The sequence below is a fragment of the Pelodiscus sinensis genome, chromosome 7, assembly GCF_052426305.1.
Source record: "Pelodiscus sinensis isolate ZL-2025 chromosome 7, ASM5242630v1, whole genome shotgun sequence".
NCBI lineage: Eukaryota > Metazoa > Chordata > Testudines > Trionychidae > Pelodiscus > Pelodiscus sinensis.
The window spans coordinates 63,815,848-63,830,108 of NC_143058.1; the positions used below are offsets into that span (position 1 = coordinate 63,815,848).

General features: G+C 47.3%; 1 long non-coding RNA gene across 1 annotated transcript; it reads right to left on the minus strand.

The window, feature by feature from the left end:
- Window positions 1–1,365: 1,365 nt before the first annotated feature.
- LOC142830235 (uncharacterized) lies at window positions 1,366–14,170 on the minus strand. The gene is made up of 2 exons (XR_012905321.2): window positions 14,035–14,170; window positions 1,366–4,750 (listed from the first exon to the last, which is right to left on the minus strand). It is a non-coding gene; the product is annotated as an uncharacterized LOC142830235 (long non-coding RNA).
- Between the last annotated feature and the right edge of the window lie 91 nt (window positions 14,171–14,261).

Genomic DNA, 14,261 nt, shown 5'->3' on the forward strand with positions numbered 1-14,261 from the left:
AGCATGCTACATTCTGACATTGGCACTTCGGGTAAATTCGACTGTGACGCCCTAGAAAACCCAGAAAAAACAGACTTTTGGGACATGGAACACACTTAGGCCACATCTCCACTTGCCATGATGGAGATCAATCTTCTGGTGTTCGATTTAGTGGGTCTAGTTAAGACCCACTAAATCGAATGCTGAGGGCGGCTCTGGTCAGTGCTGGGACTCCTGGCAGTCGGCCTTCATCTGTGAAGATGGCGCCAAATTCGGCTTAAGGTAATCCAACTCCAGCTACGTATTAGCTGGGGTTGCATACTTTAACCTGACCTTTCAGGTCTAGTGTAGACCTGGCCTAAGGGTGTGTGAAGAGAAAGAAGAGGTGTTATTTTGATCCAGTTTCTTGGTAATGGATCTGCAGCCTCCATTAGCTATTCTGCATCTCCAGCTATTGGACATCGGCTCCCCCACTGGCTCTCACTTGCTTCAGCTGCCATGCAAGCTCTCAAACTCACCTTCCTAAAGTCTTTGTTAATGCCACGATGGCCCACGTATATTTATCCAGTCAGCACTGATCCGCTGAGGAATATTGGCCTTATTTACACAGGGATTTCAACTACCAGTGTATCTGACTCTGGGGCTCAGGCACCCACTGGGGAAAAAAGGGGTGCGCAGCACCCACAGGACTGGATTAATCCTTTGTGAGCCCCAGACCCTGGACTGTGGCACTGCCTTTAACGCTACCCACGCTCGGCCTGGGGACCTTGCTCCTGCTCCGCCTCTTCCATGGAGGCCTTGTCCACACTTGACCCCAAGGCCCCGCACCTGTTCCACCTCTTCCCCCACCTGAGGCCCTAACTGATCCTCACATGGGATGGGAGTGGAGAGAAGCACCCACCAAGAAAAACAAAAGTCAGTGCCTGCAGCTACACAGCCATAGTGGCATCATTGGACTAGACACAATTTACATGGGCAGAGTAATTCACATTGGTGCAGTTTGCTCCAGTGGCCGATATCCCTAGATAAGGATTTAAGGCCACTTTCAGACTAGAGTCATAGATATGTTCCAGAAGAGCTGTTGTTGGGAGCAGAATTGAAAAGTGCTTCTTTTTAAAAGCACCTTTGCAGTAGCAGGCATTCAGTGAATGCAGCCAGAATTCAAGTAAGTCCCTGTCTGTGCCTAGCAACGTAAACAAACTGGCATTGTCATCTATCTCGGTTTCCCCAGGATTGTCCCTTTTTGGAAATCAGTGAGGGTGCTTTGTACACGTGGCCAGTTGGCCTGTTTTATGGGCACAGGGACCCTGGATGTCCCTGTGTTTTGTGCTTCTTAGGTACAAAGCGACCCTGCATTTAATAAGCCCTGTTTCACTTGCACGCCACCCTGGTAAAGCCATTTTATTTCAAAAGCAAGGTGCTGACTCAAATGTGAACCATCTTCTTAAAGCCACTGTCATCCCGAACTTGTCCGAGTTAATATCAAATAATGAGTCAGATGTACATTACTCAGTTTTGGCTTCCTTATAAAATAGACTATACCCTAAATGACAATTAAATACAGAAATATCTGCATTTTTATGATACTTGATGCTTTTATAAAATAAGCAAAATAGAACTGTGGTATTATAATAGTCATGAGTGTGAACAATGATGCTCAGCCAAGACGAAGTGCCCCATGCCAGTCTCAAAGGACATATTTAAGAGCAAAATGAGCAGTTTTCAGCTCTCTTCAATATCCTCCGAGCAAGTCGCCTGTCACACCTCAGTAACAACACAATGTTTCCGTGGTGCTACTCTGAAAGCATATCTTGTAAAATCTCACTCCGGCTTAATCAGAACAAGTTTAAATTGCTGCAGCTCAGCTCCACTTTGCATAATAAAGCGGATGTCTGTCTCCATGTCCACTGCAGAGCACCTACTTGGTAACGTTTTTTTCCATTTTCAGCTCACGAGGCAGAGCGGGAGGCTGGTTTGGGACAGTGAAGTTGCTGCTCCCCCAGACACTTCCTGTGTGAGCCTGTGCAAGTCGCTCGGGGTTTCCCTGCAGTGCAAATTAAGGTGCCACTGTATCATGGGTGGGCGTGGTAGTGAAGATGTGGTAGCGTGGACTTCAGTGCAGGCGAGTAGCATGGAGATCACCCTGGGTCTCTAAAGAGCCTGCACCTGGGGCTGTGCCACTATGTCTTCACTACTCTCACCCAGCGGGAGCAGGCACGCCCATGCTACAATTACACTGTTATTTGTAGCATAGACACACCCATAGCTCCCCCACCTCACATAATAGTAGATCTTTGCCTCTGGTGGGTGTTGTGAGGTTAGATCTAGTATGGACTATAAGACACTCAGCTGTAATAGTAAAGGGGGTCTCATAAGGACCATGGATATTTGGGGTCTGTTCCCTTTTCACTACTGGTGGTCGGGAAGCCTGATTTTTCCCGGTCAGGGCAAAACTACATCTCCTCCTAAGGCCAAGATAGCCTCTTCAGCAGTTCATGCTGCTTGGGGATGGACGGGGTGGGAATCCCTTCAGATGCTCCGCCTGTGTTTGGGGCAAAAATGTCACAATGGGCTTAGGGAGGGGCTAAAACCTTGGGGATTTTTCCAGGTTAACAGCCATCGGCACCTAGGCCTGGCTGGGCCCGTCCATATAGGTGAATTAGGCGGTCGGCTAGGATGCCAGGTTAAATGGGGCACCAAATGGTGGCGCAATATCATTGAGGGGTTTGGAGGTGGGGGCGCCGATTGCATGGTTCGCCTAGGGCGCCAGTTGTTGGCAGCTAGTCTAGGGCCACCCCAGGCTGCAGCTGCACTCGTGCCAAACCCTCATGGAGCCGGGCAAAGCCAAAAGCTGCCATTTTCAACAGTGCCGCCTGCTCCTTGTGCAAGCTTGGGGAAGCTCTACTGAGTAAAAGGGGAGCTTTGCTTGTCTGCGCTAGTGCTTTGCCGCTATACCAGTGGCTATTCCCCTCTGGCTGTAATTGGCCAAGCCTGCAGTGAGCAAGGGAATAACAATTCTAGCTTCTCTCCCAAAGGAGGGGCTATAAGAATGGTTGGGGGGGGGGAAGGGGTAGCACTGGCATCTGAACCGTGGCTCCTCCTGCCACATTCCTACTCTGTGCCACCAGGTCTCCACCCTCCTCGCCGTTATGGACGGTAAAAAGCAGGAGAGCAGAGTATAAATTCTAGGGAACTGGAAATTGTCCGTCCCTAATTTCTGAAAGGGAAAGTTTCCTTTCAATGCTACTATTGAGACCAGGTGAAGACCTTTTTCTGCAAGCATTAGGTCTTTTAGCCCTCTGGCTCTGCAGCCGTCCTCTTCCGCAGGCATCTCAAGCCCCAGGGGGCCGCACGTTGCATAAAACCAGCTTGACAGCTCCTGCCTCTGGAATCCCCAGGGTTCCTCTTAGGGCTGCTCCGCACCCAAAGGCTTGGTGGAGCCAGGAGCCAAACCAGGTCTGGGCTCCCAAGCAGCGGAGAGACTGCCAGTCCTGAGCCGAGCGACTGGCTGTCTTGTCTGTTGGGCTCGGCTTGTGGCAGCTGTCGGGAGGGTGTGATGAGCGCCGTCCCTGTGGCTCTGGAGTGCACAGTTAGCAACATACAGAGGTTCCTGCCCAGGCCCAGCCAGCCTGCAGAGGGAGCAGCAGGTGCACTGCCCTGGGTCTGTCCCCCTACCTGCTCTTTGTTAATTGTCACTCGGCTCTTGGCCACAGCGTGACGCAGGGATTGATGTTCCACTGATTTAACAACACAGCCTCTCTCTGGCCCTCATCTAACCACTGGCAGTCCCTCGAAAGCCCAGAGTTCTGGGAAGAGGCAACATTCAGCCAGCCCCAAAACAGCAGCAAAAGCAGCCAGCAAGCCCTTGACTGCAGAGTGTTCTACAATGCACCGCTGTTTGTAATGTGTTTTCCTGCCCCGTTGTTCTTTCTAGCTCCTCACTGCAACGCTGGCAGCTGCCGAAACCTGGCTCTCTCCCCATGTCCCCTTCTTCTCCCCCTGCAAATAAACTGGATTTCAAGAGGGGAAGTTTCACTTTGTCGTTTTAATAAGTCCCTGCTTACAGTGCATCTTTTCATGCTGCTATCTTTGTGTGGGAAACACGTATCCACTTCCCTAGTTTTACAGCAACTCATGAGAAGATTCGCAACATCCCCTGGGGGAAGAGAAGCCCTGTCTCTAATGGAGAGGTCTCCAGTTTCAGCCATACTACCTCTCAGAAAGAATCTACTAGTCTCCCGTCCTTGGCTCTGAAGACAAGGACTGTAACAGGATTCAAAAAAGAGCTAGATGGATTCATAGAGGTTAGGTCCATCAATGGCTACTAGCCAGGATGGCCAGGGATGGTGTCCCTAGCCTCTCTTTGTCAGGGGCTGGGAATGGGGGGACAGAAGAGGGATCACTTGATGCTTCTCTGTTCTGTTCACTCCCTCTGGGGCCACTGGCAGAGGACAGGATACTGGGCTAGATGGACCTTTGGTCTGATGTGGTATGGTCGTTCTTATGTTCTTATTTTCTTATGACATCTGTAAATTGGGCTACCCCTTTCTTCTCAGTTCACAGCACGTCCTCCCTCATTTCTCTACCATCTGGTCAGGTCCACAGCGGAAAACAATCTTCTGCTTTTGTCAGCTGATGGAGTTGCCCCTTACGCTCAAAGTGTTAGAGGGCCGTGCTAAAGCTTCAGAGTTCAAATAATATTGATGACTGGAGAGGCAGTTGAGTATAATTGCATGGGATAGCATTTGGGGTTGTCAGTTTTCTTCTTGAACTAGAAAGTTACGTAAAGAAAAATGTTAAAAACATAACAATTGCAAAGTTAAGCTCTTGGAAGTTTAGAAACACTAACAATTAACATTAATACCATTTTTAGATATCCAATCACCTTTTTATTCACAGAATTCCCACTTTGTTCCATGAACACCATACACAGTGCTCAGGGAAGTACATGCCTTATTTATTCCACTCAGGCAAACCATACATTGAATACAACCCCTTTTATTTTCTCTTGGCCTTTTCTGTGGTGCTAACCACTTCAGTATCTGTGCTCCTCCTGCATCAGTGAATTTATCTTCCATTCATCCATGCAGGGAAGTTCTATCGGCACTTTACAGATCGTGGAATCTTAAAACGGGAAGCCATCAAGTCTCCTGCACACCTGGCAGGACCACCCACCATCTAGAATCTCCCCAATAGGTGTTTGCCTGACTTGTTCTTAAAAAATTCCCATGATGGAGATTCCACAACCTCCGTAGGCAATTTATTCCAGTACTTAGCTATCCAGACACATCCAGGTTGGCTTTTCAACATAGACCCAGCTCCCATTGTTTTCAGTTGCACTGTGAGTACTAAGCACTCCTCAGACCTGGGCCGTAGACATCTCAAATTAGGCAGAAAATGAGGAACACAACAGAGTGGCCACCTGTGAATATTTTTGCTTAAGTGACTCACTCTGCATCACACAAGGAACCCGTGGCAGATACAAGAGGCAGAACTTGTATGCACAAGCCCATCCTTTCTCTTCCTGTAGTCTGGTAATCTCATTCACTCTTCCTCAGAGTTGTGAGGAAGCTTTTCCTAGGGGGGCTGGTTCCACCCTTGCTGCTTACTGCATGATTTCTTACACTTTTCCCTAAAGCAGAAGGTGGCACTAGCTACTGCTGGCTTCAGGATGCTGGACTAGATGGATCATTGGTCCAATCTAAAATGCCAGTTGCTTTGTTTTTCATGCAGTGCACAGTCAACCTGTGTTACGCCTTGCCATAGGATGTTGTGAAGACCAGGACTTTAACAGGATTCAAAAAAGAGCTTGATAATTTCACGAAGGTTAGGTCCATCAATGGGTGTCAGGGAATGGTGCCCCTAGCTGCTGTCTGAAAATAGATGACAGGGAGGGATCATGTGAGGATTACCTGTTGTATGTACTTCCTCTGGGGCACCTGGCATTGGCCACTGTCAGCAGACAGGATACTGGGCTGGGTGGACCTTTGGTCTGACCCAGTGTGGCCATTCTTATATTCCCTTCTACTGCAAATGCAGTGGGAATCCGACAGCCACCAGCCCATTCATCGCACTGCCCAGATTCATTGTGGTGGCAGCTTTTATATAGATCAGGAAGGGCGGCAGAGAATAAGAGCAAATGGAGGGGATGGAAGGACAGCTTTATCCACAATGTCCTCCTTTTCTGCAGCCACTGGCACCAATGCTGAGTCACCCCAGAGGACGAGACACATTAATGGCTGATTGCAACTAATTAAAACCCCCCCAAAATACTTTTTAATAATGTTTTCAATTATAACATTGCCGTGGGTAATAAATAGAGCAGTCGATGGCTTCTCCCAGAGGTATCTTCATTCCTACCTACTTTGTTGGAACTCGATGACTCATTCCACCACTGTGTTATGAAATGACTAGTGCATCATTCCTATAGCCTTGGGGCAAACAAGATTACTCCAACCCCTGCAGCTAACAGGACGGCTGCTATGCTTACGGTCGCTTGCAGAGCGCTTCTAACACATGCTGTCTCGAGGGATGCGGAGTTCTGGCTCACACAAAGGAGTCTTCCCGTGGCCATGGCCGCCTGGAAGTAGCATGTGAGGAAGGTGAAAAGCAGGACGGAGATGTACAGGATCCAACACAAAGCATTCTCATTGCTACCCTTTGCAAGCCACCATGCCTCCCTGCTAGCAGGACTTCTGAAAATCTGCTCTAGCACACTAGGCCCTGTTAGCTACTTGACCGTCATTTCAGACTTTGGTAAGGCTTCAATAAACTAGGCAAATACAACTTAAATGGGGGTTATTCTAAGGTGAGTGCATAACTGGCTGGATAACCGTACTCAGAGAGTAGTTATTAACGGTCCACAATCTTGCTGGAAAGGCATAACAAGTGGGGTTCCGCAGGGGTCTGTTTTGGGACTGGTTCTGTTCAATATCTTCAACGATTTAGACATTGGCATAGAGTACGCTTATTAAGTTTGCAGATGATACCAAGCTGGGAGGGGTTGCGACTGCTTTGGAGGATAGGGTCATAATTCAAAATGATCTGGACAAACTGGAGAAACGGTCTGAGGTCAATAAGATGAAGTTTAATAAGGACACATGCAAAGTGCTCCACTTAGGAAGGAACAATCAGTTTCACACACAGAATAGGAAGTGACTCTCTAGGAAGGAGACTGCAGAAACGGATCTAGGGGTCATAGTGGACCACAAGCTAAATATGAGTCACCAGTGTGATGCTGTTGCAAAAAAACCCAAACACGATGCTGGGCTGCATTAACAGGAGTGTTGTGAGCAAGACACGAGAAGTCATTCTTCCGCTCTACTCTGCGCTGATGAGTCCTCAATTGGAGTATTGTGTCCAGTTGTGGGCACCCCATTTCAAGTAAGATGTGGAGAAATTGGAGAAGATCCAGAGAAGAGCAACAAGAATGATTAAAGGTCTAGAAAACATGAGCTATGAAGGAAGACTGAATGAATTGGGCTTGTTTAGTTTAGAAAAGACAAGACTAAGAGGGAACATGATAGCAGTTTTCAAGTCCCTAAAAGGGTGTTACAAGGAGGAGGAAGAAAAATTGTTCTCCTTGACCTCAGGCAGACAGGACAAGAAGCAATGGGCTTAAATTGCAGTAAGGGAAGTTTAGGTTGGACATTAGGAAAAACTTACTGTCGTGGTGGTTAAAAGTTGAATAAATTGCCGAGGGAGGTTGTGGAATCCCCATCTGTGGAGATATTTCAGAGCAGGTTGGACAGACACCTGTCAGGCATGATCTAGATAGTATTTGGTCCTGCCATGAGGGCAGGGGACTGGACTCGATGACCTCTCGAGGTCCCTTCCAGTTCTAGTGGTCTAGGATTAAAGAAAGGCAAATCTGTTTGCGCACTATATTGGTTTGCATGTTTTGAGGGGCATTGACAACATTTCTGGAGACGCTTGCTTCTAAATCCTTGACACATTCAGCTGGAAATAGAGCCTGGGTATGATCCACAGCAGAGAAGGCCAGTGATTTCTTTGTTTCCAAGTTCTGCCACGGAGCCAACTTTCTCCCTTTGAAGTAGCAGTTGGGTCAAATGTAGATCACAAGCTAAGTGGCTGCATAGCAGGCTATCAAGGGTCACGTAGGTTCCAGCCAGGGGGGGCTACCCTCTGGCCCAGCCCTGCAGCTGGAAGAGATGCTTTCCCCCAACCCCGGGCTGCCGTGGAATGAGGGAAACTGGGGGGAGACCTCTCCCCATCACAGCCCTGGGGCAAACCTCTCACCCCTACCTCCGAGCCCACGGCCAATCTGCACCCCAACCCTCTGCCCCAGGCCTGAGCTTCCTCCTGCACTCCAAACCCTTTGGCCCCACCTCCACATTGGTGCACAGCACAAAATTCGTTCCACGCATGGACGGGAAAAAATGCGTGGGAACATTGCCCACAACAGAGCCTCAGCCTCCCCTGCTTCCTAAGCAATGGAGATGTGCATGGTGCACGACGGTCACGACATGCAAAGTTGCCTCTCCTTCCAAGCAAGAGCTTGGTGAGGAAGGAGCAGTGCATGCTGGGATATGGAAGTGGCTACAGTCTGGGGCAATTGTATGTAAATTAGCTGCTGTCCCTGAGCTCCTCACAAGTGGCTGACATAACCCTCTGTACAGGGCACTGCCGCTAGGCTGGTGGTGACATGCGCACTAAATTACTTTATGATGATATGTTGCGCTACAAGTGACCTGAGTGTGGTTTAGCAGGGAAACCAAAACCCACACGGTTCCTGTCTCTCCCTTCATGAGCCCAATGGGAAAAGAGGGTCCAAGCTTTATTTCTGTTTTAAATCCTGCTGGGCTTCTTTAAAGCCAGGCTCATGATTTGAAGGCAGGGAGGGCTGAATTCATGGGTTTTTTTGAAGCCTTGGTTTGAGGATACTGCTGCAGGAGCATAGGAATCGCCATATTAAATCAGAGCAGTGATCTGCCGGCTCTGGTATTCTACGCGGGATAGCAGCCCGTACGGACACTGTAGCGCATCGGCTTTCGAACTGTGGGATACATCCCTTGGTGTGGTATGATGGCTCTTGGGGGCACAAGATAGGGTGCTGAGCTGCGGCTACCTGGATTTCCCGGCCAGGGCAGGCCAATGGCGGGTAAAGCGGACAAGGATTGGGGATTGGCAGGGGAAGCGCAGCCTTGCCTTGGCAGCAACTTATTGCTCTTGCTTGGTGAGCCTAAGGGGTCCCTGCTTCAGAAACTCCTGCTTTCTTGGTGGCCGAATTTACAGCTACTACCTGCAAAGACTCTGGAAAGCTGGCTCAGTCCACCCCTACCTCACCGCACCAACAGCAGGAGCAAGATTGCTCCCTGATGGCATTTGGGTTGTCTGAGGAGAGCGCTCTCTCTCTCCAGCCCACGGACACCTCCAGAGTGAGAGACCACCGTGCGAAAGAGCCCCAGTGTGAATCTGGACAGCTAATCGGGTGTTGTTCTGAGCCCAAACCCAGCTGTATGGTCAGCATAACCTGTTCCTGTTTGAACAAGTACAATGTGTTTGTGCCTGAATACGGAAGCTCCCCTTTGGCCACGGAGGCAGCACAAACCGTGCTCAATGGGGGGTGGTTATTGACGCTAAATTCTTGTTGGCAAACAAAAAGCTAGTTAAGAGAGGCTCTGGCTGACGGGGTGTTTCCATGAAATCCAAACACCACTCTGAAAACAATGTCACTCTTTCACAAGTGTAAATATTAGAAAGTCTGGCAACAAACAGCTACGAGTTCTGACCATTCTCGTTATTATATATTAATTAATGTAACAGTAGAGGCCTTACTGGGCCAGGTGCTGTACAAATACATAGGAAGAGGCTGCTCTTCCCCCAAGAGCTTATGGTGCTGATAAACAAAGGAAGGGAGGGGAAATAGAGATTCAAGCTGGTGAAGCGAGTCTCAAAAATTCACACAAGTTGGGGCAGCACAAAGGATGAAATCTGAGTCGCCAAAATCCCAGGCCACTGCCCTATCACTAAATAGGCCAAACACCAGAGCAATAAATACCTAGCACTTTTTCACTGATAGATTTTAAAGCAAGGTCAGTATCATTGACATTATTTCAGGGTTGGGGAAACTGAGGCACAGGCCGCAAAATGACTTGCCCGAGATCACCCAGCTAACCAGCAGCAGAACCAAGGATACTCTGAGATTATTGGGAATAGATTCCGGCGGTCAGAGAAAGATGTTTGTAATCTAGTCATTTAGTTTGACCTTCCAAATACATTTCCAGATGCCCAAAGACATTAGAAATAAATATTTTTTTCCCCATCCAATTGCCATCGGATGATGGAGGAAGAATTTAAAAGAAGGTAAAGAGAAACATAAACCAGACTGAAGGACTAGAGATGGATTCTAAGCATACAGCTCAAACTTCCACAACAGAGAATCTTTCCTCTAATCAGGGAGATTTCGCCAGGCCCCAAGGGGAGCTGGCTGTGGAACTTCTGGAAGGAGCAGGGCTGGGGCTAACCTTCCCCAGCCAGCCCTAAACACCCAGGATAACCGTCCCTTTTACCCTCCGCTCCTCCCCCCACACACACACCCCGGGCCCATCAGCAACCCTGCCTCTAAACTCTCTTAATGGCCAGCTTCACCAGACAAGTTTTTGCCAGCATAGCTACATAGCTATATCAGTCAGGGACATGAAGACATGAGCCCAGACAACATAGCTGTGCCAGCAAAAAAACCCTAGGCTGTGTCTAGATTGCACCCCTTTTCCGTAAAATCAGGAATAAGGGATCTTTCGGAAAAGGCTTTATTTTCCGAAAGATCCCCGTCTAGACTGGCGCTTTTTGCCGGCAAAGCCCCGAGCCAGAAAAAAGCGGCAGCCATGTTTATGCAAATGAAGCGGGGAAGATTTAAATCCCCGCTTCATTTGCACTTGCGCTGTGTCTAATTTGCATCCCTTTTACGGAAAAGGGGTACAATCTAGACACAGCTCTAGTGTAGGTTCTGTTACACCAGCAAAACTCACCACTCTTTCCAGTAGGACTTATTGCACTTCCATCAACAGTTTATTTCAGCCCCCTCAAGAGAAGTTGCATCGGGTTAAAGCACAGTTTTGCTGGCATAGCTACGACACTAGGACGGCTTTACTGGTAGTGGCAAAGCATTCCTAGTGCACACCTGGCCTGTAGAGGGTTTGATTCTGCATGTGCGCACCCAAAATGCCTTTTTAAGTTAAAGAGGGATTTGGATACTCAAGAAATACAGAACTGGGCCCCAAATCCCATGTAAAACAGTTTCATCTGAACATTGCAATGCTGTTGAATAACACAATGAGAAAATTCAGGCATCATTGCTAATCAGAACACTCTGCAGAGCGCTTTGAGATCCTGTGCTGGAAAAAGCGACAAGAATTAAGAATTAAGTCTGAGATCTAATTTGTTCAGGAGTAGATATAAAGTCCTTCAAGCACAGGTGGGTGTTAGGTGGGACTGAAACGCTAACTGTTCCCTGCTATTTTGAAGCCAAGCATATGAAAGTTAAGCAGCTTTTCTTATAAAATCTGCAGGTAGTTTGTGTCTGTGCGGTGCCTCTTCTGTTACATTTGGCTGTTGCCAATTCAAGTAGGACTTTCTGTGGTCTGAAATCCTTGCTAACTAGTGCTCTCTAGTGGCACTACCTTCCTTTCGGGCAGTTTGGATTCCCATGGACCGGAAGGAAAAAATACATGTTTTGTATCTGATTTTAAAACAAATGCCCCCTCTGTCCTATCTTTTACATTAAGGAGATATTTAATGAATTTAATTTAATAATTAAGGGGATTAAGAAATCCCCCAGGATTTCTTTCCAATGAACTGACAATGTGCCTTTTAGGCTACCTGGCCTGTTGAGATGCATTTCATATCTATTTCAGTAAAATTTAATAGCATTCTACACAGTGGGTTTAAAAAAACGAAAACAAACACAGCTGGAAATTCCTCTCCAAGGATGATTCTTATTATCATCTGAGACTTTCAAGCCCCTGCTCTGAAACATGCCAAATTGCTGCACATAATGAAGACTCCACACCTTCATCAGCTTGGATTCCTATTTACACTGTATGGATATTTCAGTTTTTCTGAGTCTTTCTTTAATGTTTGAAAGTCCTTCCCCTATCTGCTTTTTGGGTTTCAGATGAGACAAGAAAAAAAAATGCCAATGTACTACAAAGAGAAGTTGTGTAAAAATATCTGGCTCCTTCAGAATCAGGAAGCACCAGGAACATAGAAATTGCCAGACTGAATCATCCAATCCAATTTTGTCTGGAACTAGCCTCTATTAGACATCTCAGAGGATGTGCAAGAACCCCAAAATAGGCAGCTGTGTTATAAACTGGTCCCACCAAGGTGTTATTTTATGGCATACGGAATGGTTTAAAACCTGAAGGGTCTCATCCAAAGCTGTGTTTGCATTAACTGTTATAACACTGGAGATTCTTGTTATATTCTGTTCCTCTGTGAATCTAAATTCTAAACCTCAGTCACATCATGTGGCAATGAGTGCATTCATTCATTCTTGCAAGATTTCTTGTACAAATGCTGGGCAAGCATCCATATTTTATGGTGCTACATCAGGCCCAGTTTCAGAAAGCAGTATGTTCCTATATCATCATACTCAACATTTAGTTTTGGATCCAAATCTGGATTTCAGATCCTCCTGCCACTGTAGTAATAGAGCTGTCAGATTTGGATCAGCCCATACCGGAGATAAAAACCAGCTGTGAAATTCAAATACAAAACTCCACCATTGTTTGGTTCAGGCCTATCACTAGACAACACTAACCTGGAAAATAATAGGGAAGTTTGGGGATTCCAGTGCTCCTACCATATAACCCATAACTAGAGCCAGGATTACAGGGGGCCTTCCTGCCCCACATTATGGGTTATACAGTCTTGCCTCAGTTTACCCTCCTCAGAATCAAGCTTTTAGTTCCCGAGCATCTTTCCCTCAGAAAAAAACAAAACAAACTTCCTTTCATTGTTCTCTCAACTCAAATCACCTTATCCTAGATTGGGGTGTATCTGTACTAGCCTCCTGGAATATATTGATGTAAATATCTAGTGCTTAGTATTTCTTAGGAGTGCCTGTGTTTTAGCAACACTAGCAGCAGCTTTGCCAAGTTCACGTACCAGACCGTGAACGTGTAGGCCTCTGCCCTAGTGCCTGGCTTGACTTTGGTTCACAGCCTGTGGGGCAGGCTTCAGGTCCTGCACTAGGCCGGAGAGCTCCAGGCTCTCTGCCACTCTCTGCTAAAGGACTTCTCTCCCTGTCGCTGCTGGCCCCATCAAGTTCCTGTTGACGTGGGTATGTGGCATCTTTAAGTCCGGAAACTGATGAGCGCTGTGGAAGTGCCACAGTGGCACCCCCCATTCGGGCTCCCGGTTCCACTTGAAGGAGTTGTGCCTTTGCTACCTCAAGCCACAAAACAAGAGTGATGCCTTTTCTACACAGGAGGGGTCAAAAATCAACTCTCACGGCCCCTCGCGCCAAAACCGTAATTGTGTCGCTACCAAACCGTGTGTAGATGTACTCGTTTCAGGGGAGGAAACAACAAAAAGGAGCTAATTTCGTTAGCTAAGTTGGTCAAAGTTTTGCCATCCGTCACTTTTATTCAGAAAGAAGAGTGGTCACACAATGATTTGAGCCAAAATAACCCAACTGACTTCTAGAAAATAGGTTTTGTTCTATTGGTACAAGCTGATGGATCATTTGATCTCTGACTGACATTGGTGTGATTTCTCAGCACCCACACTGGCATTATTACTCTGCATTTCTTTGGCTAAAACAGAGATCCAGAGCATCAGGCCTCCCAAAATCCCAAAATTGTTTCTTAAAGATTGAGATTTTAATTTATTTTTCTCCAGCTTTTAGGGCTCGGGGGTTTCAAAGTTTTCTCTGTGGCTGCAAGAACTAGAAATTTATTTACAATTGAAATCAGATGATCCTGTTATTACATGATTCCCACAGATGGGGCTTGAAGGCAAAGACACCAAATATCAGGAGACTCATGCTAAAATTACAAGAGTTGTCCACACTGACAGCGGCTGGCTTACCTCAGCTGCAGTCCCTTGCTGTCTCTTCTCATTCTCGAGGCAGGATATGCCATTACATTAATGTGCAGTGGTTCCCTCACAATTGCTAGATGGGGTTCCCGAGAGAGACAAGAGCCGCCTTTCTCTAGGAACAAGCAGGCTCCAGTTGCCTGGAAACTATTCCTTCCTTTAATTAAAAAGGAAGCAAGAAAAGCCAAGTTTCAGAGCCTGCTTCCACCTCCCTTGCC